We start from the raw sequence: 24,039 nt of genomic DNA, 5'->3' as shown, positions 1-24,039 counted from the left end.
TTAGAAAATTTGAAAACTTTATACACAAATAAGGTAACCTATTTTTTAGAAAGAAAAAAAATTAAAAAATTGTAAAATATATGGTAAAACTATATTAACTAGTATCCCACAAGCGTGTTTTAAAAATGACACAGTTAAATCTATAGAGAATTCTCACAAGAAAGGAAGGTTATAACAACCATAAACAAGAAGTGCGGGAGTGAGCAATTCAACACCAACAGCACAAAGCGCAACAAGAGACACAACATAAACGTATGGTGTACATAAAAGACCTTAAGCACGAGAAAGCTAACACATGAAATTAGGACAGAACGTAAGCAAAGAATAGAAATGAGACTCCAGATTGAATAAGAACACAATGTGAAGGAGAGCCATAAGAAGTAACCAACTAATGTACTAATGCAGCAATATGTAATGATCAGAAAAGTGTACAGAGAATGGACTGTCTTAATGGGGTTTCCATAAAGTACTGAGAGAATCATTGTTGGACCACTAAATAGCTTAAGTCTTGGATTTTCATTGGAAAATTATCCTTAAGTTGATCATCTTTTTGTCTAAATAGTTAAGTTGGGAATGGATCCTCATCGTATGATCCTCATATAAACTGTCCGAACTGACTGTATCGACGATCTTATCCATTTCGTATTATTTAGTTTTTCTTATCGCAGTTCATTCAGTTTTTTCTTATTGTAAAAATATCCAAGTTGGAAGATGTCCAATGAAAATTACTCTCTTGGAGCGATGGAGACTCCTCATAATCCTCCTGCTATACTAAGCTCTCTAAAATGTTCGACTCTTACAAGAATTCTTAGACCATGACAGTCATTATATTTTTCATTAATTTTTAATTTAATTTTAATGATAGCGTTTAATAATGTCTTCGAACTATTCGATTTGTCAAAGATGCGTTTTGTGATCGTATATCAGTGAATAGACACTGAGACAATATAAAACCAAAATCATATGGTCGGTAATCGGCAATAATTGAGTGATCTGATATTTCAATATAATTCTGATAACTTTATTTATCTTTTTTTTGCTCTTATTTAAACGAAATGTTGAAGGACTTCCCTCGTGAAGTACTTTTAATGTATTTTTTAAACTAATTTTTTTAATTAATGATGCTTGTGTTTAAAACTCAAGCAGCAGAAAATGCTAAAATACTCCAAAACAGTATAAAAAGTATCTCTTTTGTAAAATTTTGTTCTAATATAAAACGTGATTTTTTCCCTCTTACAGCTAACAAAATGCGGTACAACTGGTAAACAACACAAGTACCGTGCATGCACCGTACCGATGAAACGAGTACCCCGCAGTAAACAACGCACTATTAGCAAAGGGTGAATGTACACACTGAGACACTTTCGGAAGACAAATTCAAACAATACCACTCTTCGTACATGACAATTTGCAGACGCTACAGTGTACCGTGTGGCCACCGCATCCTTTACGCTACCGAGTGCAGCATTGTCATCGCGCTAGCGATAAGATAAATAGAGCCAGATAATCAGAATCAACAGGTCAGGAGGTAGACGTGGGTAACTCTACCGCCGCAGACACACACCAGCTGAGACGGTACCGAAACTCGGTGCGTACGTGAGTGGCCGGAGTTCATCCGTTCATCGGAACTCAGCGGTCGGCATGAACAGTGCCGTTTACTACGAAGACGAATCAGAGCAGAAGAACTCTCGATTTCGGGCCCTTCCATCCACAGGAAGCCTCGCACCCGAACCGAGCATCTCTGCAGCGCTTGGGAAGTTGGGAACGATCGATGCCCGTGCTTTGCTGGTCCGGCTTCACTGCCCTCCAGCCTCCTTCGCCGGTACTGTTGAACATGTTGAATGGGATGACTCTCAATCGAAGTTTGAAGCCGCTGCTAGCAGCAGCAGCAGGAGCAGCAGTAGCGCACGTTCAGTACTCGTCGGGACGTCAATCGTATCGGATCGGTGGTGTACTCTCGGTGTGCGTGTGCGCGCGTGTGTGTGTGTGTGTGCGCGTCCGCGCGTGTGGTTCGTCAAAGCCCTCGAAACCGTGACCCTTACGCCTGACGGGGGTCCACATCCGTGTATCCGCATCGCACGCCTTAAGCAAGACGTGCATTCGACGCGTGCCGCCGTGTTTTCTTTCGCGAACTTCACAACGTCCGTCCGCGTGTGTGTGTGTTTTTCTGAAGAATTTATTGTTTTGCGTTCGCTGATGGAGAGACGTGGAATTATACGCACGTTGTGAGGTGGGCTAAAAACGTGATGAAACACGGGTGTCGTGATTTTTTTCGTTCCGGGAGTAGATAGGTACCGGAGTAGTTGATGGAGCTCGATGGAGGCGCCTGGTGCCTTACTCCCAGCGGCTGTTACTGAAGTGGATTGCTGTGGTGGGGTGTACGGGAAACGGGAAATGTGGCTGGGAATGAATGGAATGTAAGTGAAACAAACGCAGGTCATCGGACTGTATGTGTGTGTGTGTGAGCCTGGTTGGTGTGTGGATGGGAGCCTAACTTTGTTAGTAACTGCTGGCCACGGACGGCTGGAGGGAACACACAGTCCGAAGAACCGAGTCACCTGCGGTGAGAAATAACGTGGAAGTTTCCCTCTCGCTATTGAATCGGGTGTAGTGGTAGCTCGGTGCTTTTAAATTATTCAAAAGGATAATAATCGTTAGATGAAGAAAGCTTTCGGGGGTTGACAAAGCGGTGTACTGTCCTCGGTGCAGGTGCCTCGATTGTGGGCGAAGCTGTAGCAGGGGGTTTTGGGTTCTGATGACGTAGAACGTACAGACTACCCTGCACACGACCTGGTAGAGCACTACACAGTGTACCACAGCGAGCTGTGGTTCGTTGGTGGTTTCCTCTGGTCGACCGCCACTTTGGGAAGAATGTCTCGAAGATTTGAGCGGTGGGAAAAAGGGTGCTGGCAGTTTCCGGGTGCCGAAGGGGAAAAGCTATGAAAAGGTGGGAAAAATATTTGCCTTCTAGATTACATCTCCCGCCGAATGATCGGATTGTGCGGCTCGCACCCAGCCGCGCGGGCACCAGTTCGATCGGAAGGTTTTAATGAAGCAGTGAATGTATAAATAATGCCCTAAAATGCAAATGTGCTGTGTCGCTCGGTGCTTGATTGTAAATGTTTACAGGTACCTGTACCCGTGTAGCGAGTATCGAGTTTTGAAGCTGTGTGTTTGTGTGCTAGTGTTCGGTGCGCACCGAATGTGATTGATGTGAAAGTTGGAGGTTCTAAGTCGTCTAAGCTCCTATGAAACGTCCACCGAGAAGCAAAAGAGTTCCAATGAAATAGAGTGCCGATGGAGCTGGTGGAGTGTAAATCATCAGTTCAACTGTACCGAAAGTGTGGCTCGGTAGGATGAAGTTCCAGGTGTAGTGATTAGTGCATAATGTTTCGTATCATACTCGCCCGCGGTCGGTAAATGGTGGTGCATTAATAAAAACGTGTCCATTAACACGAAAAAGAGAAGAAAAAAAATCCTCAGCATACATTCGCCGATGTGGATCCGATCGGTGCTGTGTGGCGGTTTGGAATTGATTTCGACCAAAGTTTCGACGGTTTCGAAGACCTGTTTCGTTCCTGCGAAGAAACGCAGGGCTGGGCAAAGAGCAAAGTGTGTAGTAGTTATGAAACTTGAGCCGAGTGTTACATTGAAAATCAATCGATGGATAATGCAGCATCGATGTTAATGTAGCTTCCGAGCGGCGAGACGGATTTCATCATCGTTCCGTAGGCCGAACGGCGGTTGGTCCTGGCCGTGGTAACGACTGCTGCTCTGTTCTGGAAATCAGCTGTGGCGGTGGTAAAGGTTAGTACCTTCAGCTGAACGGTGCTTTAAGCGTTTTCATAGGAATTTCGGTGGCCCCTGGGTAGAGCTTAGTTGTTACGTTCGCTACACTCGAGGGAGCGAAGGATCAAGGCTGTTCTACTAATTCCTGGTCCCGATGATTAACAGGGCAGAGGCAGGACAGAAGACAAAAATCTCTATCGCTCAATGGAAATTTAATTTCAAACTCTATGCACGGGAATAATTCCCCTGTCCCCTGGCCTGGTGAAGCCTCCAATAGGCTCCGCTGTCAGTCTCCTGACGCACACGATACCGATTCACGTGGTGGTGAATTATTACCATCGTCAACGAACGAATGAGCTGCAGAAACAAAAAAAAACCCATCCTACCCCTCGGGAGGGATAGTCCTTCGGTTGCACGATGTCTTAAGACCACCAAGACCGCCCAATGTCTTAACTCCCGCGAAGGCTTAGTAAGCCGTAAGCAGGATCCCTGGTACTTTTGCTATTATTTTCCAGTTTCAGTGCGTACTTTTTTTTTGCCGTGCTACTGTACCCTTCCACCAAAGCACAGTTTAGCCTCGAAGCATGACATTAACATTCCCTCGGTGAGGGTTTCGTGTTGTCTTCGGTTAAATATTTTCACTCGCTCTTCAGTGCTCAACGCACGCTCGTGGGAAGGTCAGGTACACTGTTGTACTGCTACTGTGGTTTCTGGTAGGTTTCCGTTGCTTGTTTTTTTTTGTCTACTGTAGATGCGTTGTTGCCAATTGTACCTTGACGCTCGACATTACGCTCCTATAGCTGGGGGTATGTATTTATTTTACAGCACAGGACACGCTTCTCTTACGTCAAGTGGTAAGCGCTCAGCAGTAAGCTTTCATTGGCGAGATGGTTCCCGGTGTTGTGTGGTTCTTACGGCCGATCGCCTCGAGACGGGGTTGAACCGTTCGGGATATAGGTACGGCTGAAGATGATTTCTAATTTATATCCCGTTGTGCTAGCGGACGGGTGTGTGTTCGGAAGTTTTTGTTCGGATGTTTTCCGTTTCGTTGCGACGATTTATTTTAACAGTCTCCGCTGGCGTTTGATGTGCGAATAAATCAATTTTACTACCCGTACCTTGTTTGGGAGTAATTTAGATAAAATTTATGAAAATTGAGGATAGTTTATTTAACTCTTTTGAGGGGTTAAACTTTGCATCAAATCACTAACGTTTTTATGGAAAATATTTGTTCCGTGAGTTTAATGGGTGTAAAGTTTCAGATTTGTTTAAAGTTTATTTATTTATTTATTATGACGGCTTGATGCCGTATTGTTAGCAATTTGTTTAAAGTTTGTCAGAAATATTTTTTGAAATCAATTGAATAAGACGATATTATATTTCCTATTGTAAATTTAATTCATAGGTAATAACCAACCAACCGGGATTTCGTAAGTGATACAGTTGCATCCCTTACCTTCTTTCAATTTTGGTTGACTGGTCGGACATTTTGCTGATCTGATACCCTGCATGCTGAACCTTTTACTTGCACACGCCAGTTTTCGGTTTGAGTCCCGAGTTTCTTATCCTAGCCATTCACCCTTTATCCGACGCATCCTTGAAATCAGTTTTTACCACGTTTTCGCTGCTCTTTACCCAAGTTGTGAGTTAATCCGCTCCTGTGTCAGATGAGTTTTCTTTCTGCTCTACACTTCAGTGGCAGAATTTTTAAAGCTTTATGAGTATAGAATAAAGTTATTTATATCTAATGAATATGTGATCTTTATGGGGCCAGGTTAGTAAAAGAGAGTAACACTTACATTTGTTCGCTTTTGATACCCCAAAACATTGACGAAGGGTCCAAAAGAGAATTAATAAACAAGTTACATTACGTCGACGTCAGAAAGCCACGATTAATTAGTTCTCCAACGTTGGACAAAAAAACTATTGGATATTTATTATTTAACTATATTGGATATTTATTATTTAATGTTGAACATGCAAACATGGAAGCCATAGGCAGTACAATTTGATAAAAAAAAACAGATAAGGGATCACTTAAATATAACATTTGGACGAAAAATTCCATACAATCGATTGATTTTTTCGAGTTACATTTACACATTTGATATATTATTTGAGGCAAATGAGTTATCAGAGCCCCTCATCTTATTCATTTTCTTGGCCTACCGACCTCTTAGGTCGTTGTCTCATGCCTGCCGTTTCGGGCTTACTAGGCTTACTAATACGGCATAGTTGGATAGTCAGTGCTTATTATGGGAGAACGGCTCAGATGAGATTTGAACTCCGGTCCTGCCTTGTAAAGACCAGCGCCGTTACCTCTGGGCCGCCCTCAGAGACCCTAAGCTTCAATAAATAAACGACAAAAAAAGATTTTTGATATACCAGTGGATCCTTCTGTCGTACTATCAACCGCCTGTACTTCATGATTTACTGAATTTACAGCATTAACTGAAAACCCATTTATGAATAATGTAGAAACAAAAAAAAATGTTTGTAAATATTAAATCCGACTAGCGGTTCTGGCAAGACGCTATCTTCTAACAGTAAGTGCATATACTACTATCGTATCACGAGACAATGAAAGCTCATTTAAGTACAGTTTAACGATGAACGTACATTCACTGTAGGTTACTCAGCATATTATCTCTAGTTGATATTTCATCAGCGAAAACTTGCTCAAAACTGGAGACAATTATGAAAAGTCCACGTAAAATGAACACTAACTTCAAACACCGCCGTTTTGAGTTTGTCAGCGCAAAACCCCTAAAACCCCGCACTCGAGTTGGTTATCTCAGCGTTGGTTCGAATGAATCAGCTGTATCCAATCACGGCACCATAACTACACTAGAAACCAAGTTCAAATCCTCCCATCCCATCCCTGTTTGCTGGTCGTGCGCCGCGAAACTTTTCATTACAGCCAAATCATATCACATCGATCTCGTTTTGTGCAGCGCTAAACTAGGCTTTTGTTCAAACAGCCACTATCAGCCACCGGGATTGAACGGAGTGGCTAAGCTTTGTGTGGGGCACAAAGTTCCCAGCCCCTATTCCAAAAGGGATTTAGTGGTCCTTCCCCTCTGCATTTGCAGCTTAATCTTGCTGGTGCGCTGATGTGGGCGCGGGCAAAACTTTCCGCGCCTGTGTGTGTGTCATGATTAGTCTTACGAGTGTCAACACCTGTCACGGTGAAAAAGAGCGGATGGATTAGCGCTAGCCTCGAATCGTAGCGCTTGGGGAGGCGTTGGGGTTTGGATTGAAATTTCAAACTACACACTTGTGTGCGTGCGTGTGGATTTCGCGCAACACTATCTACCAGCACCTGTGCAAATGCACATCGAATCGAATTTAATTTCTAAATCCCATAGCACCTAGCCGAGTTCTGTGTGTTTTGGCACAAAACGCTCCAATCCGGGTAGCTCAGGTTGCCGGTTCTTATTAGCTACGGGTAGAATTGAAACTAGAGCACGCGGCAGGAAGTGAGTAAAAAAAAACTGGAAGCCGAATTGAAAGTTTTCCTCCCTTTTTCCTTATTTCCCCCTCAAAATTTCCCTTCCAAAAAGTAGATCGAGCACAGGTGCAAAAGTTTTGCTGGTGGTATGATTTCGCACGGCAAAAGTTTAATTCGATCGCTGCCGCATCGTTCCTTTCGGGCCTTTCTTCTGCCGCCGGTCGTGTAGGAAAGTGATAAGCACCAACTTTGGTTCCCATCCATGCAGGCTGGAGTGCTGATCGAGATCGAAGTAATGGCACACCGCTTGGTGTGCTTGGCGAGCGAGTGTTTTAAAGTTTCTGGTCCTCTGGACCAGTTTGTTCGTTTACCCAGAATTAATTATGCTTTCGAACATCGGAAAAGAGGGGATAAAGTTTGATTTGCTCTCTGGACGACGGGGTGGAAAGGGGCGATCTTGGAGAAAACATATAATTGTACCCATTTGATTCAATTTCCCTCGGTCCAATGGCGGACCGAACGAGTGAATCGGTGCAAATTAGCGGGCCACGATTAGTATGGCGAGATAATCATGCGGCGAGCATTCGGAATCCATTCCAGCCCGGTTCAGGTGTGTTTAGGCCGTCGGCCGTGGACGATAGCTAATTGATGAATGTATTTGCTCGGATTCGATTCTTGACTTTTATCGGACGAAATTTTATCAGCCATTCCGGGCAACAATCTCCAGCGTCCGCCCCATTTTGCCATTCAGGGGCAGTTTAGGGTATCGGTGTGGTTGTTCTTGTTGCTTTGCATTAGTGTAAGCAGAATGGATGGTCAGGCGCGTTCGTTCACACGCGCTTCGGGTCGCTTATTAAGAGGTCGCAATGGGCCCAACGGCCTCTTATCGTTCGACGCACTGGTTTATTCGTTTGTTTATTTGTTTTTCCACCAAGTAGCTGGAGCCGCTTTCACCTTCCACCCTCTCGGTGTGATTGTGTCTTTTGCTTATAAATAAATATCGATAGAGAGAGAGAGAGAGAGAGAGAGAGAGAGTGGAAATTGTTTGCTGAGGCCGTGCCGCTTTGGTTGGATTTCCACAGCGCTTCGTTTGGTGTCCTTGTTGGTCCTTTTTTCCCTAGTTGTTGTCGTTAGTGGTAAACGTTTTCGGCTTCCGAATCCTTGGCAGTGCTGATGCTAGTAGATTGGTTTGTGTGTGTGTGTGTGTGTGTGTGTTTCCGGGGGTGTGGCGACAAAAGCGTGTTCTTGTTTACTTACGACGAGCGCTCTTAAAGCGTTCAGTGATTCGGACTGGCTTTTCGCTTCTTATCGAACAGATTTGATTTGTAGTGAAACTGGCCGCAGCATCTTATCTTTTGCCGCTAAATAATTTCGAGAGTTTGCTTGTGTTAGGCGCTCGTTCTGAGGAGAAAAAGTGCTCCGGGCTTTGGCTGTAAAAGCCTTATGATTGTAATTTGCTCTGCGCAATGGAATGGAGAAAGTTTTGTCGTGCTGTGAAGAAATAACTAAAGAGAGCGAAATCGCACATGTACTTAAAATATGTACATAGTTTTCGTGTATATGAGAGATATAAACTGTATTATTTTATTTTACTTCGTTGTTTTGTTTCTCTTTGGATGATGTTTTCATTTTCTGCTCGATTGTCATCTCAGGTTTGGGAAGGAATCAGAAAGAATGACATAATTAATTCCCTCTGATACAGCGATTCAGTATGTCATGAAGAAGCTTGAGTCAGCTTTTAGTAAAGGCATAGAATTAATGATATGAAGTAAATATCAATGTCTGTTTGCAAACAGTTCGTCGTGTAGGTTAAATTAAGATTTCTTATTATCTAACTGCGAGCAACTTAAGTCAAGCATACCAACAGTGACAGGCTTTCAATTTAGCCAGCATCAATTTAGAGGGCATCATTGTGGTATATATTTTTTTGGTTATTGTTGTTACATGGAACATGGAATGGCAGTTCTTTAACCAACTAGTTATTGTCAACGGCCTAAGACCTCAATGTCTAGCGTTAAGACTAGACAGTTCGAAATGTATGCATAAAGGATTTAAATGTCTAATGGAAGAGGACACACGCTGGAGCCTTTTTGAATGTAATTGGTGATATTAAAATTTGTCAATCTTGCTGGAACATGCAATGCTGCGCTCGAAAACTACGCTCTCCATAGGGACGCTCGTCCTCATTATTATTGGGAGGTCCATAGAATTTTCTCCTATTGATATTATTAAATAATTTTTTTAGAAAAATAATATATGTGCACATAATAATATGGATCAATAATTAGCACAAATATTCGATTTTTATACACAAATATGCGATTTTTACACACAGTTTTTAATTCCGAGAGCTGATGAAAAGCATTTTTCGATACCTCAAACTGCCAAACAGCCAATCCAATATTCTGATATTCTAACGGACGCTTCAATGCCAACAACCCATCTCGATTTGTCTCTTACTTCTCTTTCGTCCCTCGAAGACGCGAGGCCGATAGGATTGGGTTGAGGAGCAATGCGACGAAGACAAAGTACCTGTTTTTAGGAGGCTCTGACCGGGAAGGAGCACCACTCGGCAGCAGTGTATTAGTTGACGGCGACGATCTTGAGGTAGTAGAGGAGTTCTGCTACCTTGGCTCTATCGTAACTTCGGACAACAACAGGGAATCGTGCCTACTACGGCACTACGGCTCTACAAACTCCTGAGATCTAGAAGACTCCTAAATCGCACGAAATGCGCCATATATCGCACACTGATACGGCAGATAGTTCTCTACGGGCACGAGGCCTAGACTATGCTGTCGGAGGACTCCAATGCACTTGCCATTTTCGAGCGGCGAGTGCTACGGATTGTCTTTGGGAGAGTGTGCGAGCAAGGCGTGCGGAGAAGGAAGATCCTGACGGTTGCCAAAGCCGGAGGGAAACGCTGGTTGGGGCACGTGATGGGGATGCCGGACTTTTGCCCTACCAGGAAGGTGCTCCTCAGCGTCCCGTTTGGCATGAGGCGTAGAGGAGTACAGTGAGCTCGTTGACTGGATCAAGTGGAGTCAGACCTGAGGGAAATTAGATACAGCCAGGGGTGGAGGAGTGCACCTATGGACCGAGTTTCCTCGAAACGGATTGGACACCAGGCCATGTCTTTTAGACGTGCTTCATAGGAGCAGGAGAAGAAAGAAGAAAAAGAAGAATAAGAATGTTTCTTAAAAAATTTTACGAGCTGGGACGACCCATTGTCGTGACATGTCCTGTCCACCGGAGCCTTGCGAGTCTTACGCGCTGAACAATGATGCATTCGCACAGCTCATAAGGCTCGTTATAGTGGCTGCTCCCAGGGGTAGTTCGGAGTATAACCACCCTAACCAAAAGTTTGGGACTCTGAGCTTTCAAGCAGCTATTGCCAGAGGCATTTCATTCTATAAGCTGGCGATGCGGTTCTGGAAGTTTCGACCATTTAGAGTGCCCTGAATTCCATAACGGGGCCTCGAATAATGTTTTCACTTGGCATCTAACTCTGGCGCGTTCTATAGATTTGAGACGTTAGAGGGCCTCAAAGGGTTTTGATATGCTACCGGGCTGCTTCACACATAGTCCATGTCTATAAATGTTCCATAAAGTGCTAGTTTCGTACAAAATAAGTACGATTATGCTGTTGATATAAGTGCTTATTGCCTACCTTCAGGCGCGGTTTATACACAACAAGCAATTATTTTCTGTTTGCGGTTTTTGATGTCATATGCACAAATTATATCAGAATATGATCACTACAAAATAAGTGCGAGTTTCATTATTCAAGTAAGAACAAAAAGCGTTCTGAAGGCAAATGAATAAAGCGTTTTTCAGTCCTATATTTAGAACACACTCAAAATACGGCTTCTTCTGACGATCCACTCGAATTCACGCACCCAAAACGGACACGTACGAAATCGGCACAGTAAAATAAATATTTTGTCGCGTATGGTATAAAATTTGGCCATTCATTTTTAATAGCACGCTTTCCGGTCACCGCATCCCGGTCCGTTGGGTGCGTTTCCGGATTGATTTGATTGCTTCTTTTTGTTTAGTTGCGGTAAACGTTGGGTTGGTTGTTTTTGTTCCTCCGTTGCCGGTCCTGATTCCGTTTTTCATTCACTTCACACGGTTGCAATTTTCTTCACTTTCGTGACTGTTTTTCCATCCTCGGATCAGATGGCAGCCTATGTGGTGTGTGTGTGGGTTTCCGTTGAGGCTGAAGGCCGATAATTGAATTTAAAATAACTTTGACGCGCTCGATGGGAAGCTTTGTGTACGGTTGAGTGGGTTAGCGCGATTGTGTGATTCCTGTTTTGGGAAGTGGGGGTCAAAAACGAGAGAAAGAAAGAGCAATAAAATAAAAACGAAAGAATCTAACTCCCATTTCACAGAAGTTGATCGGTGATAAATTGTAACGATTATGGCCGGCTCGCTTTCGGTAGGTTGCTGACCGTTGGATAAATGGATTATTCATCGGGTCCACGATGTGTCCACGATCCGCGATAAGCGACCTGCTGCGGGGAAATTTTATGTCATTTTCCAGCACAATCGTGATAATAACGGGGAGGGCAGAAGTTATAGAAGTTTGAGTTAGTGCTTGCCGCATTTGTCAGCCGCCGTTTCGACTGATGGATTACATTTTAAAGTTTAAATGATTGAGCACTGACAGTTGCGTTCGATGGGCGTTGGCCGGTATTAGATAGAGGGCCAGAAAAATCGATTTGCATAAATGCATATAAAAGTTTCATCAGCGCGAAAACTTTTGCTGATGAAATTAAAATTCCAAAAATTGTTTTGTCAGTTCTGTTTTTTTTCTGTACCCACTCCAAGAGCTCGGGCGAGCGAGAGCCGATTTTGATCAGTGCTTCAATCTGGTGCATATGCTTAATGCAATCATTGCCGATTTGGATGCATTCCGCCTCCCGGTCGGTACAATACTCAACTACTTGACATAGAAAATTGGTGCAATGCATCACGATATTGACCCACTCTAGGGCGAAATATGTTCTTGCTCTTCCGTTCGTTGTTTTTTTTTCAGCTGTTCGTAGCTGCTGCCAGAGCTTGCATAAGCGATCTCTATGCAGATTTTATTTCTTTCACAGGAAGTGTGCTTGCTGCATGACGTCCTGGGAGCGCAGTGGAGTTGGGAATGTCGCTGAAGAATGAAGAAAGCTATTCTGTCTTGGCCTTGAGCTGTGGAAATGAAATGCTTGATGTGTGGTCCACTTTAAACTATTGAAGTTGTGAGAGTTCTGCTGCATGGTTTTACTAAAAAATACATACCTTTTTGTTATTCACAGATTAGTTTTATTATATTTCACCTTTCACTTTAGTTGGGAGACATTTCCTATTTCCGAGCCAAAGGCGTCTAAAGGCAAGGACCCTTTTCTTAGCGAGAGTCTGTACCGTGAGGGGAGTGTGCCCGTTATCCATTTTGGAGGTTCTCGATTGCGTTGAATCCTGACGTTCTCGGTTCGAGCGTCGCCTCATCCTCCCATCGCATGAGGTATGTTCGCCGACATTCCTCTGTGTCGTACTGAGCTTTTCACCTGTCCATTCATACATAATCAATCATACAAGCGAAGTACAACACATTGACAAGATTGACACGCACACAATAGCAATAGCTCCGTGTTTCCTAGCAGATTCTGTATCGGAATGTTCGGCAACTTTCAAATGTACTGGACTGCGTTTAACAGGATTATGGAAGATGATCTATGCCATGGTATCTGAGGCACATACTTTGGAGTCTACCTGTCCTATACGGTGGATATGTACGCCTAATACAAGATCTTTAGACCTAAGTCTAGACATCATTCGCATGAACGCACGATCTCCTGAGATGCCATGGAACCAGAGCTTCAAGGACACTTGGGGAGGGATCAAATATAATAACCTCCCAAGCTCATCCATGTCCCTCAGACTCTGCCACTGATCCTTGCAGAGAGACGCAGAGGCACGCATGTGCTCATGAGGTAGGAAAAACGATCCTTCACAAGAACTCGTTTTGGCCAATTGATGTGCCTATGTATTACCTAGAATACTGCGATGAGCGTGCAACCAAATAAGAGATAGTCGGAAGTAGTCTGGGCTATTAATAACCTTGAAAGATTTTAGTGGTTTGACAGGCTGTCGCTTAAGCTGTCGGAGCTTAAGTGGCTTAAGCTGTCTGAGAAGATGAAATATTACTATGGAGGACAATCTTTTTTGATCAATAAGGCGTAAAAGATTGCGGTGAGCCCTGCTACATAGATTGAGCAAGGTCGCGGCGTAGTTAGAAAAATAATTTGGATTCTATGTTATGAACGTCAAAACCGATGCCCTGCTCTCAGAAGGATCCGTCTGGGTAAAATCGGTTTCTCTTCAAATGACCATACTTTTCCACAAAAAGACTACTGTCCTGGAAAGACTCTCGGAGATAGACTTTGTTTCTTGTTTCACAGACGTATCTACTATAAAGGGAGAACAGTAGGACCCTGGCAAGCTGGCACGATAATTTTCAGGATTGTTAGGCCTGTACCTGTAAAGGGGCAAAATCATGAAAGGTTTTCAAGAAAATTACCTGCCTTCATTGCTACTCAATTACGCAGTGAAAATAATTGCTTAACTTAATTTGCCTAACCAAAAAACCATTGTCAAACAGCGCTCGAGACACCAACGTTCGAGACAGTGAAATTGAAATCTCAACCAAACAAAACAGACGCCTCACGCCACTTATCTTATCACTTCCCCATAGCACTAAAATACTCGGCAGCAGGAAAATCTTTTCGACAAAATTTCCGCCGGTACTACATCTATCCCTTTTGTGTAAAGCTCAAGATTTACTTCCACGAGTAGATCGTTTCACAATGGCGGACCACTTCAGCAGAGCTTGAGGCGTAACACGGCCGAAAGTGGCAAGAAAGAAAAGAAAAATAACGTGAAGAGCATCTTTTCACTTTGTTCGCTTATCTGTGTTACCTGGTGCGGCTTGGTGAGGTTTTTCTGCAGACCACTGCTCCACATGGGCCACCACTGCGGTTGAATGTCATCTCGCTCTCTCTCTCTCTCCCGAGTGTTGGTTCCCAGTGGCGTAGTTCGACTGCCGTATGCCTCCAGGGCCAGTCCACCATTTAATTGTGCGGTATGTGCGGTTGACTCCGCATAACGTATTATCACATTAACTTCTCTGCTGGCGGTAAGCATAGGACTAGCAAGTTGGACTATGAGCAGAAACACAGTGCTGCTGGTAAAGTGCAGCTTGGCGTTTTTTTTCTTCCACCTCTGTTGTGAAGGACACACAAGGCACAAAGCAAGGGAAAATACACACACACACAACGGCGGCAAGGCTCAACACGACACAGGAAGAAAGTTGTGCACCGAACAAAGTACCGACATGATCCCGCAGACATTAGTACGGTGTTGTTATGCATTAGCTCGGCAGGAGCGCGAACATAATTGGTGAACATCGGTGAACCTGCTGTACATTGAGTACAACTTACCGTGTGTGTGTATGTGATTTTTGTGTGAGTCTTTTTACGACACTGTGGAATATCTTCCCCTGCTCGGTTGGGTTTGTCGAAGATGAGGTGAGAATTTCTGGCCCACCAACTTGTCCTTGCTTGGTGGGAAGATATCTCTGAAAGCAACTCCAAATAAGCTGTACACCGGTGTCACTGGCACTCGTACGCTGCTGTGTGGAAGAAAGTTCCACCAAGCGAAAGTATTAGCGTTAAAAGCATCAGACTACGTACACGGCTCAAGTCGTCGGAAACACGTCGAACAATGCGTAATGCTTCTTACTGACGATTTTTCTTCTGTCGCGTCGTCTATTCGGCGTTCCTGCTTGCACGCTTTTCCAGGGCACAAGCGTATCCCACCCATCACTTCCTGAAGAAGTTTCACACTGCTGCTGCTGCTGCTGCTTTAATGCTGAACCCCGCATTAACCGTAAACACACGCAAGATAAGAAGAGCGTGTGTGTGCGCGCGAGTTTTGGTTGCTCGCAGAGTTTTTTTTTTATGTTTTCGAAAAACATTTACAAAACCACGATATTTACCTACTGCATTATGAATAGAAGGAGCGCACAATAAAAAAGAAAACGTTCCCAATACTCCCCAAACAAGCACTTTTAGCTGTAAATAGGATACTGGAATGGAAAATGAAAGATGAAAGGACTTTGGCGTTCTAGCGGTTGTAACGTAAGTGGTGTGGTGTCAAATAAGTGAGCAATTGAGCAAAAAAAAACGGGAAACCACGGTGCCAAAAGCGTTTTCATCGACAATAAATAAAATTACACTTTTCTTTCGAGTTTTATTTCGAAAGAAGGAGTTTTCCTTTCACCTTCCCACAACCATCCCATCCGAAGGGCGGAAGATCGGAAAATTGCTAAATCAAAGCCGTGTATGGTTGATTGAGCGTGCGTTCTAGGTGGAATGGTGGAAAATTATTACCGTGCATGATTGAGTAAGAATTATCACCTCAATTTAGGTGTGTTTTGCTTCGGCGAGAGTTGAGGCAAAAGAGTAAATAGAAATTTACGGTACTTTGCGCATGTGTTTGTCTTTCTGGAGCTCTGGGGAAGGTTTGTTCTGTCGCACAGCTTATCAATGTGATACTGTGGGGAGTGATCAAGAAAGGTATAGAAAATAAATTGGCGTCTGTTTGTCGATGATGGTTACTGTATTAACATTAAATATGTTTTAGACTAATAAATAACTAATTAAATAAGATTTTAGACTAATGGCGCACTACAACCGCTTCAAGGTTTTGTCCATCCAGTGGACGCATTAGCATCATTCCTCCATCTGCATATTAAAATTTAAGGGTTAAGTCGTCTGGTACCTCTTAATTGACATAACTTGCCCGTTACGCTTAACCGAGATAGCCCGTATTAAAGCCCGCTAAGCTTTCAGAAAGAAGTTTAGTAAGTTGCATTTCCATAAGCTTTTGGCTACATTCATGACACAAAAAGAATAACCAATTGTTCTCGTATGAAGGACAAGAGGCAACCCTCATGCAAAATTAAAAAAAAAACAGAGAGCAGGAAGTTCGATAGACAATAATCCATGTGCCATCTGAGCCTAAAATAATGGTAGCACAGATGGTTAAAGGTGACCATTTTTTGCTACACAGGTACACAGTGATGTATAGCTGTTCATCCCTTTGAAGTCCTGCACCTCTCAACTATCACAATCAACCTACGGGATCGACTCACAACAAAATCAGCGTTGCCGGGGCAGTTTTTGAGCAGTGGGAAGGATTTTTTATGGGAAAGGATCTGCCATAAGTTACAAATTTACTGCAAAGTGTTATAAAACCTCACTTTATGAAAAACTAATATATTAATTGCCAATAAATACCACGATAGCAAAATAATTGTTTAATCCTTCATAAACTTCTAGAGTTGAAGATTAGCCAGCTTAAGTTCCTCTCGTCTGCAGCGACCCTAATAAACACGATCCAGTTTTGTTTTTTTCACTTCAAGATTTCTAACGCTAACACGTAGGCGTTCGAAACAACATTGGAGAACAAAAAATGTTCAAAAGATCAAAGCTTCCGCCTCCACCGAGCTCAATCCTCTGCTTGTAAACATTTCGGGGTGTTTTAAGTATAAGACTAGCATCCTTCATCCTGACGGCTGAACGCTGCTTCTTACAAGAATCCAAAGAATGATAAGTACAATTTTGATACGCCCCTTTTAACTGTTTACGAAAGCTCGCAGTGCAAATTTTAATGACAGTCGATTCATATCCGCCCTGACTTTCGCCTTCTGCCGGCCGAAGTAATGTACCGTGCCTGTTTGGGTTAACAAAAACCGGCGGCAAAAGCTTCCACTGTCGTTACTGACGAGCCGGTAAAATATTGTCCACCCGCATAACGAATGGCCGGCAGCTTAAAGGGAGGCGGTTTAAAAATTCTATCACTCACAACTACTCAACCAGTGGGAGGTTACTGGAACTTGATAGCACCATGGCGTAGAGTGGCTGCTGATGCTGCTGCTGCTGGAGGTCTTTCAACATAAAAAAGGGATATCTGTTGCTACAATCTGTACCGTAAGGATGTTCTCAGGTTGTTTCGTTGGGCAGCGAAACATGGCACGGTGGATTGAAAGCAAACGAAACAACACAATGGAGTAACGTACGAACAAAAGGTCGGGCAGTACCGGAGGCTAGGGCTGGCACGGGATAATCTGTGTCATAATGTGTTTTATGGTGCCATTAAATTCATATTACAGCAAATGTGCTTTTAGTATTTGGCCCTTGCGCGGCGCGACGAACGAAGGAACGAACCGGTGTGGGAACGAATATCGTAAGCATTCTTCAAACGGTTAATTACATCAGTGCAAAGATCGTACCAGACGGTCTGTCCACCACCGCTCCTTGCAAGGAGCAACCAATCGTGTGCCTGAGTGAAAAACATAAAATTGTTCATCGTTCTGCAGTTGATATAATGGTGCTCTTACCGGGCGTGTCGACAACACGGGGGCAGAAAACGCTCCCCGGTTCAGAACCTTTTATACGTCATCATTAGCGACAGAAGCAGCAGCAGCAGCAATGGTTTGATGGAAATATGTCCTTATGTCAACGGACTTGTGTTTTTTGTTCGCCTTTTCGAGAGGACGGAAACATGACCATCGAGCGAGCAAAGATCAATTATTTGTTCAATTGTAGCGTGAAAAAAAAACGAAAGCTCAGAAACATGGCTGCCCAACCGCAAAACGGGCGAAAAAGAAAACTCGAGCTAAGGAAACACACCCATTAGCAGCAAGATGAGAACTGAAATGAGTTGCTGAACGTTGACGGAAAGGTAGCAGAAAATGAAGATGTGGAAAATTTATTTCCCTCTCACAGTACTATTGCCCGTCCCCGTTGCCAGCTTCTGCTCACGAAGAGGAGGCAAACGAAAAAATAACAGGACAACTTGAGGAAAAAGTTGAGAATGCCAATAATTTCTGCCCGACTGCATGTGCGAGCGGAAGGTTTAATTTGTGCTTCGATACACTCCGGCCCCAGTTCGATTGAGCTACCGAGTGGTTTGGTCCGGGAGTTCAGGGCCGAAGTTGATAATTTATCACGAGCAATGGAGTCTTTGGTCGACTTTGACCGGGGCAACATTTTGCCGGAGGCATCTTCACCGGTTTCGGTCAAGGTGTGAGTGTGTGTGTGTGTGTGTGTGTGTGAGTCTAGCGTTGGTTCCAGAATGCTCTTTGCTGGGTCAACGGATCTTCAACGAACAATATTTGGTGAACGTTTGGTTCGATGGGACAGGATGACATTTGCCATTTTATTTATGTTGACCGTTCGTACCGGTTCGGTTTGGTTCGGTATGTTTACAGTGGTTTATGGTGAAAGGTACATCACAGTGGCAAAGTTAAAGATACGATTTATTGTAAAATAGCGTTTTGGTTAGGGTGTATATGAAGAGTGGGGAAGCATTCGATTCGGATGATAAATATTTATATTGCTAGAATTATGTTTTGTATAATAAAGATGAGTTGTCTGATTTATTTGATTTAACCAAATGTACTACCCAGTCTATTTGGTCGACAAATTAAGTCAATAACAAGTTTTTTTAAGCATTTTTTGATTGTATACAATTTGTTTACCTGGTTTTAAGCACAGATTTATTAAAATAATTTTATGAATAGTAAAATTTTAATTATAATTTGATTGTTTCTTTATCTTGTTTAATTCTCAAATCTGTCCATAAACATAGAAAGCCATGTGAATTGTATTATTTTCATTTTAATTATTGCAAATAAGATCGAAAACGTAGTGTTAAAGAAGACAGGAACGGAATCTACGCCAACAACCAGGCGTCTCCATTTAAAACCTGGCGCCTCCATAAACAACCAGGCATCTCCATTAGGTTCTGAAGTTTTCCATACTTAAACAAGTTTTAAGAACTTTGTTTTTCAAATCCCTAGATGATAGATACTATACTGCTTTACTGACCATGTATGACCTTCTTTTTACCTTATCATTCCATCATCAACATGTGACACACTGGAACTCTTTACTTTCTACTTCTATCGTGTCCACATCGAACACACTGCGCCGATTAGTAGCTGCTGAATGTTTAACAAGGTGGAGGTGTGCTTTCGTCTAATTGTTTTTCACTAGCGTACGGTTAAATATGTATCGGTTTTAGCAAGAATGCGTATACCGGTGAAACACACGGCACACAGCAACAGGAATCGATTGTACAAATTGAGTTGAATGTACATTATGCATACGGCAGCATTGGTAGGGTGGCATTCGTGACCTGATGCATTTTTCGTACCGTAGGCGTTGTTTTCACCTGATTGTGACTGGTACGACGGTAATACCGGTAAGTTATGCAGTGGACATCTGTCGAAGCCAGCAAGCTCCCGATCAGTCCTGGCGTTACGGCGTGAAATGGCCACATCGCCGTTGGTTGCGTTGTGTTCGTACCGATAGGTTTGGTAAGCTGTTTCGATTGATTCTGTCAGAAGCAAGCGTTTATGTTGGCGGTGGATTGAAGGCATATATTTTGATGATCATAAAGCTTGTGTTTCCTATTATTTTAAAAGCAATGGAAGACAATTTTTAAAATAAATGGTGCGTTCCTACGCTTCACCAATCATTGTGAAGAGCTTTTATATGTCATTCAATTTACAGTGAAATAATTTACACCCATCAATCGAGGGATGCGTTCCAACTTCAAACATGCCATCGTTCTGGTTTCTCCGTTCACAAAAAGTGTACATCTCACGAAGCATGCGAGCTTGATGAAAATTTAATTCCCCAAACACAAGCTTTACGACCCATTACGCAAATGGGACCGAAAAGCACTTGGAATTCGCAAATCTAAAAAAAGCGATGCAAGAAGAGAGCGAAAGAGAAGGAGAAGAAGAAGCACTTTCGAACAGCGAGCTGTGGTTAAAATCGATTCAATTTCCCTTACAAATAAGCAATGGATGTTTCTGCAAAACGAAGCTGCCGGCCGTGTACATGTCTCTCCCTGTATGCTAATACCAACGTCGCGTTGACGTACGATTATTTAAACAAACGTAAACGTGACCGCCGTTCCGGTACGGTGCATGTAATTGCCCGCTTTCTCCCCGGGGTAGGGTTCCCACCCAATTGGGCGTGAAAATTGTATTTCCTTCCTCGGGTGCACTTTAAGCGCGCCAGTTTGCAACAATTCCTCGCTTAAAAATAGCATGCCATCGTTATACTGGGGCTGCCAAATTATGGCGAACGATTCGTAACGATTTTCTCTGGCAAGCGTTGGCAGCGATATTATGACAGAAGGATCCAAATTCAACGCCTGTTGAAATGTCTGACAGCCGGAAGCGGGTGATTCCAGTTGAAAAAGTCGTTTCAACCCGAAGCTTCGTACGACTGTGTGTGTGTGTGTGGGCTGTTCAGTCCCATACTCAGGGCTTGCTATCGATCGTCTACTTCCCAGTCCATTCTCACTTTACTTTGTTCGATTCTAATCCCAAATCGGAAAGAAATACATTAAGCGTATGTGTCTTTGTTATTTTTGTCTATCAAAACTTGGAGTTTTTGTAGCTGCAAAGATAGCATCTACTGCCGTCGCTTATGGCCATTTCATCGTTGTCTTTGAAAGGGTTTCGCCCTATGTGACTCGGAACAGAAAAAAAAAACTCCAAGTTCCGTTGCGGAACAGTGAGTTGGTCTGTTTTCGTTTGATATAGGTCACATACTCCAAGAATGGTGCTTCAGTTTGGAAAAGCACTGTACATTGTTTGCAGTTTAAAACAACCCCAACTTCCTTGCCATTAACAGCTGGAACGACCTTGCTAACGATAGAGAATTTAAATATCTAGAACCATCATTACTATCATCATCATCATCATCATCGTCGCCCGTCACCATCAAACAAATCACAGACTGGAAGTAACCATTTTGTTGCGTTTTTTTTTCTCCCACCATTCTGTCCCCAGGAATATTTTATTTCTCGCTTCTGTCTCTCCTACGCCCTGTCAGTTCCAAACTTCAAAAGCCGAAACACGTGACGCCATCTGCAAATGAGACTTGTTGTTGTTGCTGTTGCTGCCGGTGCCGTTTGTTGCGTCCAAAAACTTATCCTGCGCACTTTCTTTCCCCCCCAGTGGCTGGTTTATGTGTGTGTGTGCATTTTCAATATTTTCTTCACTCGGCTACACAAATTAAACGTTTCTTTTAGCCGAGGTTCGAGGGTGCTGCTGGAAAGGTAAACACACGGTCGACTTGATGGTTGATTTGAAATGTAAATAATTTCCCAACGATCCCAGGGCCAGGGATTTGGTTGCGCACACGATCTGCTGCACGGCCGGGCGGACATGTATGTCTGGGCGTGCTGGGGGTGTACTCGGTGTCGCACTCTTCCGAATTCAGAATATGTTAAGACGGGGGAGCGCGGTGAGGAACATGGGAGGAAACAAGAATACTTTTCAATTATGGTTTTGCTTTAAGGCGTGGTTTATTATTTTAATGAAAACTGTCCCTGTGAAGCAGCTGTTTTGTGTTCAAGTTTTAATGTGAATGAGAACGTTGTATCGTTTTATATGGTCACGTTGTTCTGGGAAGGAAGATTCAAATGTTTATGCAATTGCGTTTGGTAAACTGTTTTAGGAAGCATGGGAATTTAAAATGCTATGACAATGCAAGTAGCTCGGTGAATCTGCTCCTTTGTTTTTAGGCATAGAGCTGAGCTACACAATATAAAAAAAAGAATCCAAACGAAGAAAGAAAAAAAATCCTCGTAGAAAATTGCTTAGATGTTTAAAACACGTTATCAGAAATGTCCAATTTTATGTAATAAGCCTTGTTTGTTATACGGAGCCGAGCAGTTTTGGAGCCTCTTATTTAATGATCCTTGTTTAAGTGAAAAAAACATTAAATTTCTGTTCGTGACAATCTAATTGTAAAAAAATAGAAAAATAACTTAAGCAAAACACTCTAGCATTCAAAATTAACCCCTTAAAGTATGCAATTGTCGGCTTCATGTACCATCATCATGAGCTTTAAGATTATCGTTGTATTTAATCATTAAAGAATTTTTTGTATTTATTTACTTGACTTATTTACTTTAGAAATGTATTTATAGAGGTGATCCGGTGGCCAAAGCACTAGTGGAGCTGAGTTTGCCAGAGTTAAAACCCCATCCAGACCACCTACCCGTACGCCGGACTAACTCTCCAGCTCCGGGTAAATCAAGTAACAGAAAGCTATAAATACCAGATCAAGCCTTCTCGAAGTTGTAGGATGCCAAGGAAGGATGGTCTCTGGTCATTGTTGTTTGCGACAACTATAAGCCTCCAAACTTTGCCAAGAGATTGAATATAATTGCGTATATACCTAACAGGTGGATATACCAGCGTACACCTGCACTGCGCTTTTACGATGAAAGCGAACTTAAACGTATTTTAATAGTTTGTGTAGCAACACATAATTATTCTGCTAGTCCTAAACGCTCCAGTGTCCTCAAACGTTGTCCGACTCACGTGGACCTTCATGTGCAATCAATGGTTTGCTGCTTGTCGCAGCAAACTGCTTCGGCAGACGAGACACTCTACTTGAGCGTTGCTTAAGATACACACTGCTGATCAAACCAGCAGGAAGCAGGAAGTGAGCCATTCTCTTTCACCCTCTCTTGACTTCCACGTTGGACGATAATCGTACCTGATACCTAGTCACAGCACAGCACATTCCACACAGTTGACACCCGACGGTAGGTGGTGGTTTGGGTCGAGGTGGCCGTATGCTGTCTATCTGGAATATGCAACACTTAATCATTCTGGCCGCTGCTGGCGGCTACTTCCCGTCGTGATTTAGCTACATGTTCACGGTCGTCTTTTTACCGTCGTCCGTTGCTTGAGTCCGTTGCTACAAGATGGTAGAAAACGGGACCCGGAACGGGAAGAATTAAGGGGGGGGGGGGAGGAGAGAGGGAGAAGACTGCTGCGCTGAGTGTCGAGTTTAGAGACGGTATTGCACGTTCGCAGTGGCTCATCTTTATCGAGCGTCGGTCGAAAGTGAGATATAGTGAGTGTGTCGCGTTTTGCAAGAAGGAACCTAAGCCAACTCGGGCCCGGGTCGAGTGGTCGTGAGCACTGGAGCAATTAATCATTATTCAGGTTCGTGCCATCGTACATCGGGTGCCCGATGATGATTGGTTTTAGCGATAGCGAAGCATGATGACACACTTAAGGCGCTTGAATCCACCGCGCTACAGTAATAAGTCCTTATTTAGAATAACGGTTGACATGTTGTGGCGATGTTTGACAACAACCTGCTACCGCTAGGCGTTGTTTAGCGGGAGGCTTTAAGAGCGCGGACGTTGTAAATGGCACAATTATTGTAGCTTTATGGTATATTACCTGTGTGGCAGCGCTACTGGGTTTTATGTGTGGATACTACAAAAGTCGAGAATTCAATTAGCATTTGATGCTTCGTGGGGTGATGATAAAATTCTAAACTCCTTAAGATGAATCATGCTCGAACACGAGTAACAGAACAACTTGAAAATGTAAATGAAAAAAAGAATTCTACAATAGATATTTTTTTATCTTATGCCCATTCGCTTCTCACCTTCTTCCTTGGCCTAATGACCACTTGGCTCATGCCTGCCACGACTGGCTTGCTAGACTAGACCACGTCATTGGATAGTCACTACTGGCAGAACGGTTGAGATTTGAGATTTGAACCCCGGTCCTGCCGTAGGAAGACCGGCGCCAATTTTTTACCTCAAATTTATTTAAACTATTTGATAGACATGTGATATTGGAAAATAATATTATAATATTAGAACTATATGAAAAGCTGCAAGTTTTGAAG

General features: G+C 43.2%; 1 protein-coding gene across 2 annotated transcripts in view; it reads left to right on the top strand.

Moving 5' to 3' along the window:
* The first annotated feature begins 1,853 nt into the window (after positions 1-1,853).
* The window catches only part of LOC118509514 (potassium voltage-gated channel subfamily KQT member 1-like), a 240,523-nt gene continuing 218,337 nt past the window's right edge, over positions 1,854-24,039 (top strand). The window contains exons 1-2 of one of the 2 annotated variants that reach the window (XM_036050208.1): positions 1,854-2,230; positions 3,148-3,807. The gene's annotated coding sequence lies outside the window, so the exon portion shown is untranslated. Of the gene's footprint in view, positions 2,231-3,129; positions 3,808-24,039 lie in introns of both variants that reach the window. The other variant, XM_036050209.1, reaches the window with a different exon arrangement.

This window comes from Anopheles stephensi, chromosome 3 (genome assembly GCF_013141755.1).
Source record: "Anopheles stephensi strain Indian chromosome 3, UCI_ANSTEP_V1.0, whole genome shotgun sequence".
NCBI lineage: Eukaryota > Metazoa > Arthropoda > Insecta > Diptera > Culicidae > Anopheles > Anopheles stephensi.
The sequence above is the reverse complement of the archived record's forward strand: the minus strand, read 5'-3'. Positions and strand labels throughout refer to the sequence as shown.